The 15107-nt window shown below is 39.0% G+C and overlaps 1 protein-coding gene across 1 annotated transcript in view; it reads left to right on the top strand.

The window, feature by feature from the left end:
* The window catches only part of LOC115428458 (RNA-binding motif, single-stranded-interacting protein 3-like), a 527598-nt gene that overhangs the window by 329447 nt on the left and 183044 nt on the right, over window positions 1-15107 (top strand). The window lies entirely within an intron of this gene.

Genomic DNA, 15107 nt, shown 5'->3' with positions numbered 1-15107 from the left:
TCTCCCGCTGCACCACCCCTCTTCCAGGCCATTTAGGGTGATAATTAGACTGTAACAAGCAGCCGTCCCCTCTATATAGGTCATCTACTGCTAATGACGCTCTCACTGAAACACATCGAGCAGAGTGGGTTTGGGTTCGGAAACTAACACTGTACTGCTTTTGATGGGTCAACAAAATCACTTAGCAGCAGGAAATTACTGCAGAGATGCTGTGTGTGTGTGTGTGTGTGTGTGTGTGTGTGTTTGTGTGTCCATGTTTGTGTGCACTGGTTGTAGGATGGGTGCGGTTTAAGCTTTTTATCGCCTACATGGGATTTTGGTTTTTGACAGTATTGCAATTATTTATGTAGCTCAGAGGCATTTCCTTCCCATGGTTTTTAAAGAGGCGACCAAGAAGTGTGAAAAATATGACTTATACTGAGTCAAATAGCACTGATGAAAAGGAAAAAAGTACCCCAGCCAGGGTAAGTGTAGGGCCAATAATCACCACCATCTGCATCTGAATGTTAATATTGCTTCAAACCAGAAACACCATACTGGTAATTTAACACTTACATTTTCTACCAGTTCTAAATACATCAACAGATGTGGTAAATTAGTAATTGTAACAGTTTGTTTATGTTCTACTGCCGACCATATTGTGTCCAGTATTACGTGTTGAAGCCCAGATGTAAATTTCTGCATATTAACCAGGGCCCAGAGGCACCTGTCAAATAAGGAAAAACAAAAGCAGCTCCTGTGTTGAAACACATCATATGTAATTATGTTGTGGTTCGTCAACAGTGTCAGGTTTTCTGTCGTGTGTCATTAGCATATGCAAACCACTTTTGCTACAGCACAAACAGGGGATGAAATTTGATTTGATATGATTGTATTGCATGCAAATCATCCCTCTACTTGCATGCTTTTTTTGCAACTTATATTCTTTTATCAATTCCTCCCAATTCTTGCTTTTTTTTCTCTGAGCTGATATGATCATTTTTTTAATTAAATATGATTTGGATGATGAATAAAGTCAAAAGATATTAAACCTAAAGATAATTGAGCATTTCAGAAGAACGACGTAACAGTGCTCATTTGTTTAGATCAAAAACAATTAGAAGAATTTCTTGTGAAGTGTGTGAAATAATTCCATGAAAGGCATTTGATTGAGTGTTAAAACAGAGAGCTGATCAGCTAACAGATATATGTGTGTGCTGATGTTTATTTATTCAAATTTTGTACATTATACAGGCTCTCACAAACCTGTATTTTATGATTGAAATGGAACTAATACTCCACATCACTGTTTTGTAATTGAAAATCATTGCATCAGTTCCACCACTGAACCTGACTGATTTCACATAAATGTTGATTTGTTCTGAGTGGCTTTCCTGGCACAACACTTCTATTATTGCTTTTTTATTACTTTCCTTGTTGCTGTTTTCCATTGAGAAATAATTCTTTAATATATATTTCAATATTTCTGCAGCTATCACTTCCACTATGTTGTCATTTCTCTGCACAGATGTGACAGAGCTAAGGCGAGGTATTTCTGCTATAGTTAGACATATGATGCTCACATCGCAGTGTAGTTTTATGTGGCAGCCTTAGTGTTCCCCGGTGACTAGTGGCACATTAAGGAATAACAAATGAGTCCATGACCCAGGGTAGTTATTCAGGGTGTGTTTGTGGAGCAGGCAAACACCGTATGCTATTTGCTTTGCAGTAGATTCATAAGTGAAAATTGCATTGTGCCTCCATTTGGAGAGCAGGTGATGGAGTGTGGAGGGAAACAAAGAGATTGTCACTCTCCTGGTTTCTGATGATGCTGTAGCGCTCTTCTGAAAGGCTCACACATCCTACCTGTCATCTTAACACTGCATCTGACTTGTCAACATACTGCATGTGTCTGCTTTTGAAAGCGCGCTGAAAAAGAGCTTTGAATGCGTGCACTTATGTACGAGTGCTTGTACGTTGGTGAGTGCTGTGAACAAAAGAGACGGCTATTGATGCATGCTGAAGCCAACACATGTGACTTTGCCTTTTTCCCCATCTCTAAACTTTGATCCACTAACCCAGCCCGGGGTCTGCCGAGCACATTCTTCGCAAACACATATGCTTTGGAGACAGGGGGAGGGGCATGTGGATGCAGCCTTTTGAAGTCACTTAACATCCACTGCCACGGCTCATTTGACCCATGTACCATGAAGTTAACATCCATGACGATTTTATGACGCGGTGAACCCATCCAGGGCAGCGCTCACTGCTGAATGGGGGTGAAGCCCTGAGAAAAAGCCTGCACTGAATGACATCGCCGGTCTGAAGTCGAGAAAGGATTGCGACATGTTGGAAACACATGGGCTTTTAGGGTTTTTTTTTTAAGTGCACAGGTCATTGTGAAATATATCTGTGACCATGATAAGCTTTTTCATATGCTGAGTTTAGGAAGAGTTAATGGGGGTCCAGGTCCATTGAGTGCAATAACGTAGAGCTGTTAGAAGTGATTTTCCACTTCACACAAAACAAAAGCATTGCTCTCTTTGTTCCTAGATTCATACTTTTTGTTTGTTAGCGTAAGTACTTGATATTCACGTTTATCTGAAAGAGTCTTACCGCTCTTTCGCATACCTGACTGTAAAGCTTGACCTATTGTGAATGGTGCTGATGCTCATGAAGTGGACAGTCACAAAAAATAACCGATGCCGAGAAGGGCAAGTGGTTTGTAAAAGTTACAAATCGTTGTGATAAAACAGAAGTGCTGTAGCCTAGCAACTTGGTCTGTTAAAAGCATGTATTCCCCCCTACCGACTTCCATGTCACAGGTAATATCAAGTCATGCGTTAATCAGGAATCAGATAAATAACATGTTCTCCAGGTGAAATACAGTCGCAGAAAAAATATTTAGACCATCAAAAGTCATCAAAAACAGTGGTTATGCAACTCTTGTGTGTATCATGTGAGTAAAACAGACAGAAAAGAAAACATGGAATGCCTAAAAGCACTGTTTTTGGCAGTATAATGCAAAAGTCAAAATCTTATCAAGTGTATTTTTCTCATTTCTAGTCAAAATATCTTATCACACTTAAAATAAGACGTAATCACCTAAAGAGTAACTTTTCAGTGAGATAGAAGAACTTATTCTTAGACAATAGATCTTATTTCAAGAAATCTTACCAAAATAATTTTCACTTGTTCCTTTGGCGGATTTTTTTGCTCACATTAAGCAAAAAAAAAAAATCTTGAATTAAGCAAAAAAAGAATCTGCCAATGGAACAAGTGAAAATTATCTTAGTAAGATTTCTTGAAACAAGATTTTCAAGATCTATTGTCTAAAAATAAGTTCTTATATCTCACTTACAAGTTACTCTTTAGGTGATTATGTCTTATTTTAAGTGTGATGAGATATTTAGACTAGAAATGAGAAAAATACAATTGGTAAGATTTAGATTTTTGCAGTGTACAATGCCACAGCTACTGATGTAAGAACTTAAGTGTTTTTGGTTATTATCAAGAAAACATGGAAAATGTCTAGATATCAGCTCTTTAATTAAACACTTATGAGCTATTTTTGTTGTTATCATTATATTTGTCTCAAAGAAATGTATCTTTAGTTGTACCAGGCAGTAAAATGAACAAGACACTGAAGAAAACAAGAGTGGTCTAATATTTTTTTCCACAACTGTACATGTACGGTATTTTAGCAGAATTGAAATGCTATATACGGTGTTTCTTTACACACAGGTTTACATGTTGCTTAGTGGTGAAAATTCAAAAAAAACTCGCCACTATTTCATATCATCCACTGTTCTCTTTCCTCCAAAACCAGAACCACTACCAGCATGCTTTTCTTCGACATGATGTCAGCCAGGAGGAATTCAATCTCAGAAATGATATCATGAATGATGCATAAGAAGGAAAAATGCATTTACCGTGGCGACAACACAATGAGCTGTTGTTGCAAACACCGTAATGGAAAAATATGAAGGTTACGCTGATGAAAATGTATTATGAAACTGGGAAGACATTTGTGGAGGTTCGTCTACTTCTGAGCTATAAGGGAGCACAGCTGTGGACATAACCTCAACTTACAAGGAAATTCCCCAATATATCTACAAAGGGAGGACTTGAAGATTGTCTTCAAGTCCTCAGGGAGTGAAACAGAAAGTGCCTTCGCCTGCATGTATGCTCGCCCACTTACTCTGTGTGTGCGTGAGTTTGTCTCCTTTCGCTGGAGCGCGGGGGTAAGGCCGCGGTGCCCATCTTCCATGTTAATAATGGATTTTTGATATGAGCTCCACATGAAATTTTAATCTCTTGAATATTAGCTCACCGAGGGAGATACAAAATCAAATCAGGGGGTCGTGATTAAGCGGGTGAAGCGCATATCGACCCATTTAAATTCACATTAACCCGGCATCAAAATGTATGAGCCATGACATTGATGGCACACATAATTTAGTGGCATTATGTCTGTTTTGCAAAGTAAAGGTGTGATCCCCTTCTCACATACCTGCGAAAGAGATTAAAAAATATGCCATGTGTGCTAGAAGAGACATTCTGTTTCTTTGAGATATCATAGAACAAGTTTGGTGACGTTGTATGTTTTTCCTGTTGTCCCACAATTCAATTCTCCTACTCTGAGTGTGTCTCCTATTGCATCAAAGCCTGTTATTTCTAATTCATTTTCAACACGGCTCTTCTCCAAAATCAGTTAAACACTTACTATAATCCAGTGTGGACCCCTAAGGGAGGTGCAAAGGCTTGCCAGGGGGGCATGGGATCATCCCTTGGGGTTTGTTTGTTTTTTTTTTTTTCTTCAGGTTAGAACATGTAGCAGGTGGAACTAATGTTTTAGCGCTTGAGCACCCTGGACTCATTTTAGGGACGTACAGCAAACAAATCTACTGCCGTGGTGATCTGTCACTAGACCAGACAAAGAGTTTAGGTTTGGCGAATGGATAAGGATTGGACTGGAAAAGAAAAATGTGCAATGTTTCTGTTTTTGCACTTTAATGTTCTGAGATGTGCCATGGAAACAGGCTCATTACAGCCACTGATATTGTTAAAATGTTCATCTTTGTTACCAAAATGTGTTTGTTGTTCTAATAAAAAGGAATTTTATTGTCATAGTTGTTAGATAATTGCACATTTCCTATTTTTATTTGAAAAAATATTGTCTCAGGGAGCAGTCTGGCTGAGGTTATTTTTCATTATTCAAGCAAAAATCTAAGTTATTTTTGATTTGAACAACAAAGTATTTGAGGAAAAGCAGAAAGTATTGTTACGATATTGATGTTTCTTTCAGTAAAAGTTATAATTGCGCCACTGTTGATATGTTGTTGGAGATGAGGGGGGCCTGGAGATTTTTCGTGAGGAAAAAAGATTGAGAACCACTGGTAGTAACCCAACTATTTTGCATTGGATGTTATGTTCCTACATTAGGACTAAAATAGATCCTTTAATTTCCATGTGTAGTTACTGAAACTATATCATCATATATTATTATTTTTAACCATGGCATTGTTACTGCCAAAATGCATCAACTATTTTCTATGTTTTTGCACATTTACATCATACACTTACATGTTTTGTGTTGTTTCTCTTGCTGTTTGTAGTCGTACTAATACCTTCTCTAGCAACCCTCTGAATTCATACACAGCCTGGTCATAAAGAAAGCCCCCCACTCTAATGTTTTGGTGGATCAACTTTAGCTTTGATTACAACACAAATACTCCAAGCATATTACAATAAACTTATCACAACAGTGTTACATCATTATTTCCATCATTTTTTGGACATGTCATTTTGCTGAACCTAGACTTGCCCAGATCATAACACTGCCCCCATAGGTTTGCACTGTAGGCACTAGGCATGATGGGTAATCACTTCATCCACCTCTCTTCTCACCCAGATACACCATGACTCTAGACCAGGGTCATTCTGGACTCATCAGACCACATGACCTTTCTCCCATTGCTCCACAACTCTCCAGCAAATTGGTGGTTAATTAAGAAATAAGAAACAACTTGTTCGGGTTAAACAGCTTATTAATTATCCAGTGAAGGATCGTACATATTTCCTTAGTTAAATCCAGGCGGTGTATCATTTTGAAAGTCATTTACAGTCAACCTATTGTGTCATTAAAGGACAAGGACACATTGTCTTGAATCTTGTGACTCAGTGCCACAGATTTAGCAAGAAAGTTTGGGCTTTTAATTTGATTTGTGCTTTTAGAAAGAACTAAAAAAGCCACTCTAACTGAAGCAATGCCTGAAACTAATTAAGTCGCACTCAGTCTTTTAATGGTAGTTAGGCAGACATTTTATATTAAACATTAAGAAAACTGCCACCATTCAGCCATACTGTGTTCCTTTTATAGAAACTTTTTTCATTAACATGACACAGTGCAGTTTTATGGTACATTTCAGGATACACCAAAAGCCAATTTTGTGTCAGAGGACTGTACGTGCCTTATGCTGGATGAATATTTTACCATCTACGCCAGCAGAGAGCAGAGCCAGCTGAGTGAGGGAGTAAAACAAAGCCCCACCGCTGTGTTAGCATACTCAAAGGCTCAATAATGTATCACCCTCTTTTGTTCCTTACACAGCATCTATCATCTCAGCATAATACAGAGTAGCTAGAAAGCCATTTTCCATAAGCAGTAATAGGACAAAGATTGACAACGTGTGTTTGTGTGTGTACCGTCACGTGCAGGCGTTTGTATTGGTATGAGTTGTGTGCGTGTGTGCGACGCAGCGCTGTGCGGGGGTGCTGTGTGTAATTACGTGAATGAATGAACGTAGATTTTAAAACCAAACTAAACACCTTAGTGCCTCTGGGCTGCTAGGACACACTTAGTTGTCATTGGCTTGGATTGCACTCATGGGAAGAATTCTGTAGCTGAATAATGTGATGTATTAAGCTGTGCTCTGCAGCAACGTATGGTAATTTGTAAGATTTTTATTTAATCAGGTAACATTGTATTCCAGCCAAATGGAACGCTGCATGAGCAAGGTGAACCTCTAATCTTTCCCTCCCAAGCTTGATATTTGGCTCTTTTTATCTTTATATCTTCTAACAAAAACTGTATTTTAAAAACTTTTGTGCCTTTGGACAAACTCTGAGGTACTATTTTAGTTTGAAAATGCAACAGTGAGGTTAATTAATGGACATATTATAAGCCACCATCTGTTGATGTGCTATCCATAAAAGATGAGGGGGTTGATCTTGTTGCAGCTCCTGAGACTGATCAGTCATGTGAGCATCTCATGCAAATAAATAAATTGAATGTTCATCTGGCCGCATGGGTCTTGAATGATGACACAACACAGTCTAACCTTTTCAATGTCCGCTTTATGTCAATACATTTTAAAGGATGTAATAATTCTTGCTCTTATGATTCCATTCATTTACCCATAATTCACTACCAACACAGTGTTAAATACTATAGAACAGGGGTGTCAAACGCATTTTCTTCCAGGGGCCACATTCAGCCCAATTTAATCTAAAGTGGGCTGGACCAGTACAATAAAAGCGTGATAACCAATAAATAATGAGAACTCCAAATTATTTTAGTACAAAAAATAACATTCAGTTATGCCAATATTTACATTTACAAACTATCCAAACAAAAAGGATGTGAATAACCTGAAAAATGAAATTTGTTAAAAAAATATATATATAAGTACAATATGCATTACAGATCCAATTTTACAAAGGCATAAAACATTCAGTAACAGGTAGAATATTGTTAAAATTGCACTTAATTTACCTCAGACATTTTAGGTTATTCACATTTTATTGTTAAAGGATAGTGTGTTAATTTAAACATTTTCATAATTTAATGTTTTTTGCACTAAATCAAAGAGAAAAAAATGGTGTTGTCATTCTGTATATATTATGATTTTTTTTTTTTAGTTTGATGTCCTAACTTGCACTTTGCAAATTCATCCCATGGGCCAGATTAGAACCTTTGGCGGGCCGGTTTTGGCCCCCAGGCCACATGTTTGACACCTGTGCTATAGAACATCTATGCTTAAAGGTAAAGAATGTGCAGAAAGATTATAGATTTAGGACCTAGAAAGCTCCAGCACTGAACTTGTATTGGGTGATAAGTTAATGTGAATTAGTTCAAGCATCAAGTCGGTTCAGATACCTAGTTCGTTAAGTATTTATACATCATAAATTGTACAAACATCTATACAACATTGCCTCAAACAGAGACCAATGCCTTTATTTACATCGTCTGCAGAAGGTAAAAGACTTTTATTTGAAGCAGAGTTATTTTAGAGGCAGATTTTTATAAGAAATTCTCTCTGTTCAGTAGGTACACCTGGTTGTAATGTAGAGCAAAGTCTTGTTTGGATTCATTCCTGTTAATATAATCTCAACATTTCAGTGGACTGAACGCTCCAATTTCTTAAAAATAGCATTTACTGTGAAAATCTTGCAGGAGTGTGTGGTGCAAAGCTTGTTTACATATATGGCTGAGTCAGTAAAAAACAACATACATACATCTGCACTGCCTGAAACTACAAGTAGAACGATATATCAGCCGACCAAAAATATTGGGCCGATACATTGATTTTTTTTTTTTTGTTTTTTTGTTTTTTTTTTTCAATATCAGCCATCAGCCTTATAATTTCTTTTAAAAAGCCAATATTTGATCAGTAGTACAAATGTTATAAGATATTGGATCAGGCACCTGTGTGGGCAGCACTTAAAGTTCAATAAATGTTGAAAGAGTCCTATGACTACATGTATTAGTAATTTCATTTATATTGCTGCATTAAAATCTTAATTATCTGAGTGTTTCAGTTGTATTCTACGGTCAATGTGCTTTACAAAAAAAAAAAAAAAAAAAAAATCGGCCTTAAATATCGGCGTCAAAAATCTGCTGTAGATACCAGCCATCGGATGATCGGTATTGGTATCGGCCGTAGAAACAACCATATCAGTCAACCTCTAATCGACACTGGACAGTAAAACTTAACACGAGTAACACAAACAAATGGTCATAAACAGTCTAATTATATTGCTAAATGTATTATTTTAAAGTCATAGCAATGTACTATATGTTTAACTCACATCCACATTACATGAGGGGTGACTTTGCTTTACCTCCAGGGCTAACAGTTATTTATTTATTTTTGACCACACCCGTGGCCATTATGATAGACCTGACTTCTAACTGAACAGCAGTTTTACTTTCAGGAAATACAGTATATCAACAACGCCTGGTGGATTTTGTAAAATTCTAGCGTTACAACAGGTTTAATTTACTTAGTTAAGCCCTGACAACTGTTTGCATTCTCTACCTCAATCCCCTCCCCCGACTTGCCACCGACTGTCGCTCCATTAAAGTCACATCGAAGTGACAGGTGTTTCCGGCTGTTTGTTTAAATGTAATACGGTAATTGGATTGAAAATAGCTGCCCTGGGTGAAGACACAGATCTTCTGCCTCACAGCCCTTTGTTTCTGACAGAAGGTTTGAATCAGGAGTGTGGATTTCGTCAGCCTCCAGTGAACAGCAGAAGGACCCCACACATTACCAGCTTGAGCTCTTGCTGTCTTTCTTTTGCTCTGTAACATGCTGTTCTGTGATTGAACGGGTCTAGGTTGGAAACATTCGCACATATGTTGGATTACAGCGTGCGTTTGTATATCTGGGATGTTTGCACGCTTGTATATTGGAAGCACAGACAATTCAATCCTACAAAGTTTTACCATCTGTTCTTCTGCTTTGATTAACATGTAGCTATTGTACACTAGACCTGTCATTTTTTTTTTTTTTTTTTTTTCCGATTGTTGATTCCTCCTACTTGGCTTTTCTAATAGATATGTCATGTGTCCACTGTAAATAGCCCACAGTGGACAGGCTGCGATGACGAGACACTGTAATGTAGCATCTTGGACGTGGACGGGGTTTGAAGTCCGGTGTCAAAGAGGGGCTTGATAACAGACAGAATGGCAGAGTGTTGAGGAAACGTTTGACAACCGCCTCTACAAAGGCATGTGTGGAGTGATCCTGCCATCCTCTCATCAGTGGCAGCAGAAAATGTTGGGAAGCGTTCATCAAAGGCCAGTAAGCGGCCCGGGTGACTTCTCCTGCTGTTGTCTGACCAGCTGACTAGCCGTCTGACAGAATGATAGCTCCTTTGTAGTGCTACCTTTTTGTCTCTGAATTCTCTGGCTCCTCACAAATTAAACTCAGGCTTTTGAAGTGAGTTGATGTGCTCATATGCCTCTCCCCCCACCCCCTTCCATCTTCCTGATCTCACAACCCCGTTCTTCTTCCTTCCACTCGGCTGGCCTACTCGTCTCTTCAGCACTTTCTGCAGACTCAGGCTCCCACAACATCATGCGAGTGCAGATCGTCAACCTATATACAAGACAACAGGAACGTTCCCTCCGGCGTCCGCAAACTTGTCAGCAACACATCCTCACAACAGCAGTAATACAACCGCTGCTTCCTGACAGTTTGTTCCAAGCAGACAACACTGAACTCCATTGTCTTTGTCTTTAATTGTGCTCCTCCAGGCTGCTGGTTAGTCACACAACCAGCCAAAGTGGCATACCTGAGGGAAGTAAATAGTGTGGTGGTGTTATACCGACGACTGGCATCCACATACCTACTGTTACACATGTGTACACCCCCCCCCTCGTAAAGTCTGCTGGTATTTGGAGGGGCAGCCAAGAAGCCCTGTAGAGCCAATTACACGTACATCTCTAATCTCTTGAGCAAGCCGATTGGATAGAGAAAGGGAGGAAGAAAGAATCTCTGTCCACAAAGTGCGGGGAGAGATGGGAAATAGTGGAAATAATGGCAGGACAGACAACCCAGTCACAGGGATAAAATGTTGCTATTGTGTGTTTCTGCAAACCACGGATATGTACAATCTCAATATAATTTCCCATTAAAGGATCTGCTAGTTTTTGCCTTTCCTCAGGAGGCAGGAGGTGGTTGGGGTGGAAGGCGGATATACAAAACCCAACGACGCCAGAGAGATGAGATTTCATCGGAACTCCCATAGGTTTTTGGGGGTTTAGGAAATAACAGAGCTTTGGTTAAGGTTAGGAAAAGATGATGGTTTGGTTTAAATACCGATGAATGCACTGTGACTTAGATATTTTGTCTATTTGCAAACCAAGCCTGGTATCGTTTTGTAGACTTAATCAAGTGCTTTTTGTGCTGTAACTTAATTAATAATGCTGGAGTTGTAAATTAACCCACACTGGAAAAAATCCAAATCTTACCCAGTGTATTTTTCTCATTTCTAGTCAAAATATCTCATCACACTTAAAATAAGACATAATCACCTAAAGAGTAACTTTTCAGTGAGATATAAGAACTTATTTTTAGACAACAGATCTTGAAAATCTTTTTTTTAAGAAATCTTACCAAGATCATTTTCACTTGTTCCATTGGCAGATTTTTTTGCTTGAATTACACAAAAAAAAAAATCTTGAATTAAGAAAAATAAAAAAATCTGTCTTTATAAGTGTTTGTTATGGATTTGGGTCAATTGGAGTTGATGAAATATTGTGACACCATCTGAAGCAAAAACAATATCAAAATTTTATTGAGATGTTGGAGCCGTCGTTCCAGCAAGAGCAAGTACAGATATCGGAATGGAGTAACCACCATTAAAGGGGTCATATTTTGCTAAACCCACTTTTATTAGTCTTTGGTTCATTTTATTTGTGTATTTGGACCCTAATAGTTCGTACAGTTTGAATTTGAACCCTCCAGGTGCTGCAAAGCTATCTTTATATTCATTCCAGCAAAAATCAAGTGGATTTCTCCAACCTGTTTTAATTCCTGCTTAATTTGTTATGTTTTATAACTAGTTACATCACAACATTTGCACATATAAGGTCAAGACTTCCGCGAACATTTCTCCGAGTACGACATAATTGTTTATCAGCAGCAGCAGTTGTAGTAAAAAATGAAAATATGTCCAAATTTTGACCTGATTACCTAAAATGTTCAGTTGTTGGTTGTATTAACGAACTCAAGTGGCTGAACGGGACAGAGCAGCACAGCCAACAACCTGGAGGGGGTGGGGTCATGTGCATTTAAACGACCTTTCTGGTGTCATTACTCAAAAATAGGGTTGAAGATGGACCTTTGGAGTTGAATTAATGAAGAATTCAGACCCAAACATAGCATTTACAGTTTATGCAGACCACAGGGAAATGTTTTAAAATGCATAATTCCATTTAAAAAAGCCAAATATCACTCCTTTAAGTCATATGGATGGATACATATCGTGCTGTGAATAGCTTGAGTTAGAAGGACTAAGAGGAATGCATTGATAGAAAAATAAGAGTAGAGGAGGGAAAAAGATACTGGTTTTAAAAGTGCGAACTGTAAGAGGAGCAGAAAGAGAGGCTAAAGAGAGGTCACCGGTATGAGGAGGAGGACAGGATGATGTAAACAAATCCAAAAGGGAAGAAAAAAAAAGACTGAATGTTTGAAAGAGAGTAAAAGCAGTTGTGAGCCTCAACATGGCATTAGATGCAATGCCCCCAGTCAAGACACATATCTATCTGTCTAACTTTTATCAGTTAAATGGATACAGCCCTGAGAGCCCTATAGGCGGAACGTGAGACTTCTAACAGCTAGCGTCTCTTTTCCCTCAAGCATTGTCAAAAGGTAACAAGGTCTTCCTTTAATGTGTTCTATCTGCCTGTCATGTCAGCTGTCTTCATATCTGGCTTTCCCACCAGCCTTGTCTCTCTTACCTTTTTCACCTTTTGTGCCATAATCTGCACCTCCTATTTCTTTCTTCCTTTCTTGTTTTTTTTTTTTTTTTTTTTTTTTTTTTAAGCCCAGCTCCATGCTTTCTTTTTTATTCTTCCTAATACCCCCCTCCGCTGTAGCATAGTAATGTTCTCAGAAATTACAGTGAGGTAAACAGAGCAGGGTGTCGAAATGAAATAACTGCTACAGGGCTGTCAGCTTCAGCGAGGGGGCCATCCGTCAGCGGGAAATGACACGTCGGCCGCCTTCCCCCCCTCCTGTCACACACACAGTTGGATTTCTCCTGTCCTCCTGGTGGCAAGGTGAAGAAATTATGCTCATCAAAGACCCAGCGCAGCCTGGAGCCTTTCCATTAACCTTCCACAATACTGGTCAATGGCGAGGGGACAGACAACTGCCAGTGCGCACACAAGAAGCAGACATGATATTTATATAGAATTTTTTTTTTTTTGAGGGGATAAACATACCAACATAATTATTCTGAGATAGGATATATACACAGGTACGCATAGGTGCACCCACCTCAATTACTGTTTCATTCATAGCCTGACAGCAGAGGGTGTGCGAAGGCTGACATTAAAGGAAATTAAATCTCCTTGTGGAATGGACCAGCCCATCTCACCTCCCGTCAAAACGCTCTCATTTCCACTCCTCCTGTAACCTTCTCATCTGGGTATTTAGGGCTTTGTGGTGTGGAACGTCATCAAAGAGGAAACGTAGCGAGGCGGCCGTGTGTAGACGAGGCCTCCCTGTGATAATCCCCCTGCAAACGGAGACCTCCTCTATTAGCCCACGCACACAAATTAACTGCTATACATTCCGCTGCAGTCTTTCACTGATGTTCTGTCACATGCTTGTAAGAAAAAGTGCATTCATTCAAGTGCACACGCTCACACACACACACATATATAAACTCTCGTATCATTGGCTTAGCCCACTGAGTGAGTCAGTCAGTTACTCTTTGATCCAGACCTCCTGTCTGCATTGGAATACGAAGTCTATTTGACATAATCCTGAAAAACATCGCCTCACAAAACCAATGGAACTCAAAGGAAATCACAGCTGCAAGGCTACACACACCAAAGGGACTTAGCACGAGAGTGACACGTGTACAGTAGATTTTTACAGGCAGATTTAATTAAGCCTTATTCACTGCCAAATCCTGTGTTATACAAACTCCTGTGAGCTCTTTTCTCGCTTGCACTGAAGTACATAAATGTGACAAACCTGCAGAAGGAGGAGGAGTTTGGTTCGCTCCAAAGTTAGGTAAATGAGTTCTCAGTTAAACGAGAAAGAGCTGCAGTTTTCCTGCATTCTCACAGACTCTTTAATCAGATCAAACATGTCCTGTCAGATAAGATGACTAATTAATCAGGGGAGGGACCAGGGTTTCTCCTCTGACAGATGGAGGGATGGAGGTAGAATGCTGGTGGAGGCACTTCCTCTCCACCTCCTTAACCTCTTCCTCCACCATCAACAGAGGGAAAAAACAAGACAGTGAGCGAGTAAGACAGCTTTGCCTGTGGCAAAGCACAGAGAGTCTATAAAGATTCTCAAAGACAGTGTTTACATGCAGGCAGCAACTGGAGTACCTCCACAAACCCCAACTGAGAAGGAGACAAGTTGCCCTATTGAAGTTTCTGCTTCAGTGCTGAAAAAGCATGTGAAATAGATCACTGCTCAAATTTCAGACAGATTAGAATCTTTTTATGTCAAATCAAGGCTTTATTTTTCATCCAAAATACTACATTTGTGCTATAGCGATGTTTAGTCGAGATGGCTTTTTGGAGAGGGTAGATTTATTCGCTTGGATTCACAGTGGTGGAAAGAATATTAGTTTATGTCTTTATTTCTTCGGGTAAAAACACTCAGCAGCTCATTTCCTACTTGTTCTTGCTCTTTTTTCTTCTCGTGTCCTGTTGCCAGTGTTTATATTTTATGAGACATGAGTTCTACTGTCCAACTAAGCTAATGGATGGGGAATTTTCTTGAGCTTTTATACCATGCTATCAATTTTTATGTATATTATTCCTATGAAATAGTTATTTTAAGCAAAGCAGAACAGATTTAACAGCCTAAGTTATTATATTTAGCCCATACGACACATAGAATATTGTTCTCCTCTATGGTGACATATATTTGGCGCTCCCACTTTAAATACAGATTTAAATGAGGTTTGTCCTCAGTTTCACATTTTGCACTCACTCACCTGCAAAACGTGGTGTTATTTTTGTAACCAAGGGTGGGTCCACTTTTTTTACTCTGATTTAGTGTGCCATGTGCTCTGTATATTTGAAGTAAAATACATTTCCCAGTTGCAGCCCACTATATCTGAAAAGGCCTGGCTTTGTGTGA

The sequence above is a fragment of the Sphaeramia orbicularis genome, chromosome 11 (assembly GCF_902148855.1).
Source record: "Sphaeramia orbicularis chromosome 11, fSphaOr1.1, whole genome shotgun sequence".
NCBI classification, from domain to species: domain Eukaryota; kingdom Metazoa; phylum Chordata; class Actinopteri; order Kurtiformes; family Apogonidae; genus Sphaeramia; species Sphaeramia orbicularis.
Note: the sequence above shows the minus strand (reverse complement) of the source record. Positions and strands in the feature narration are given on the sequence as shown.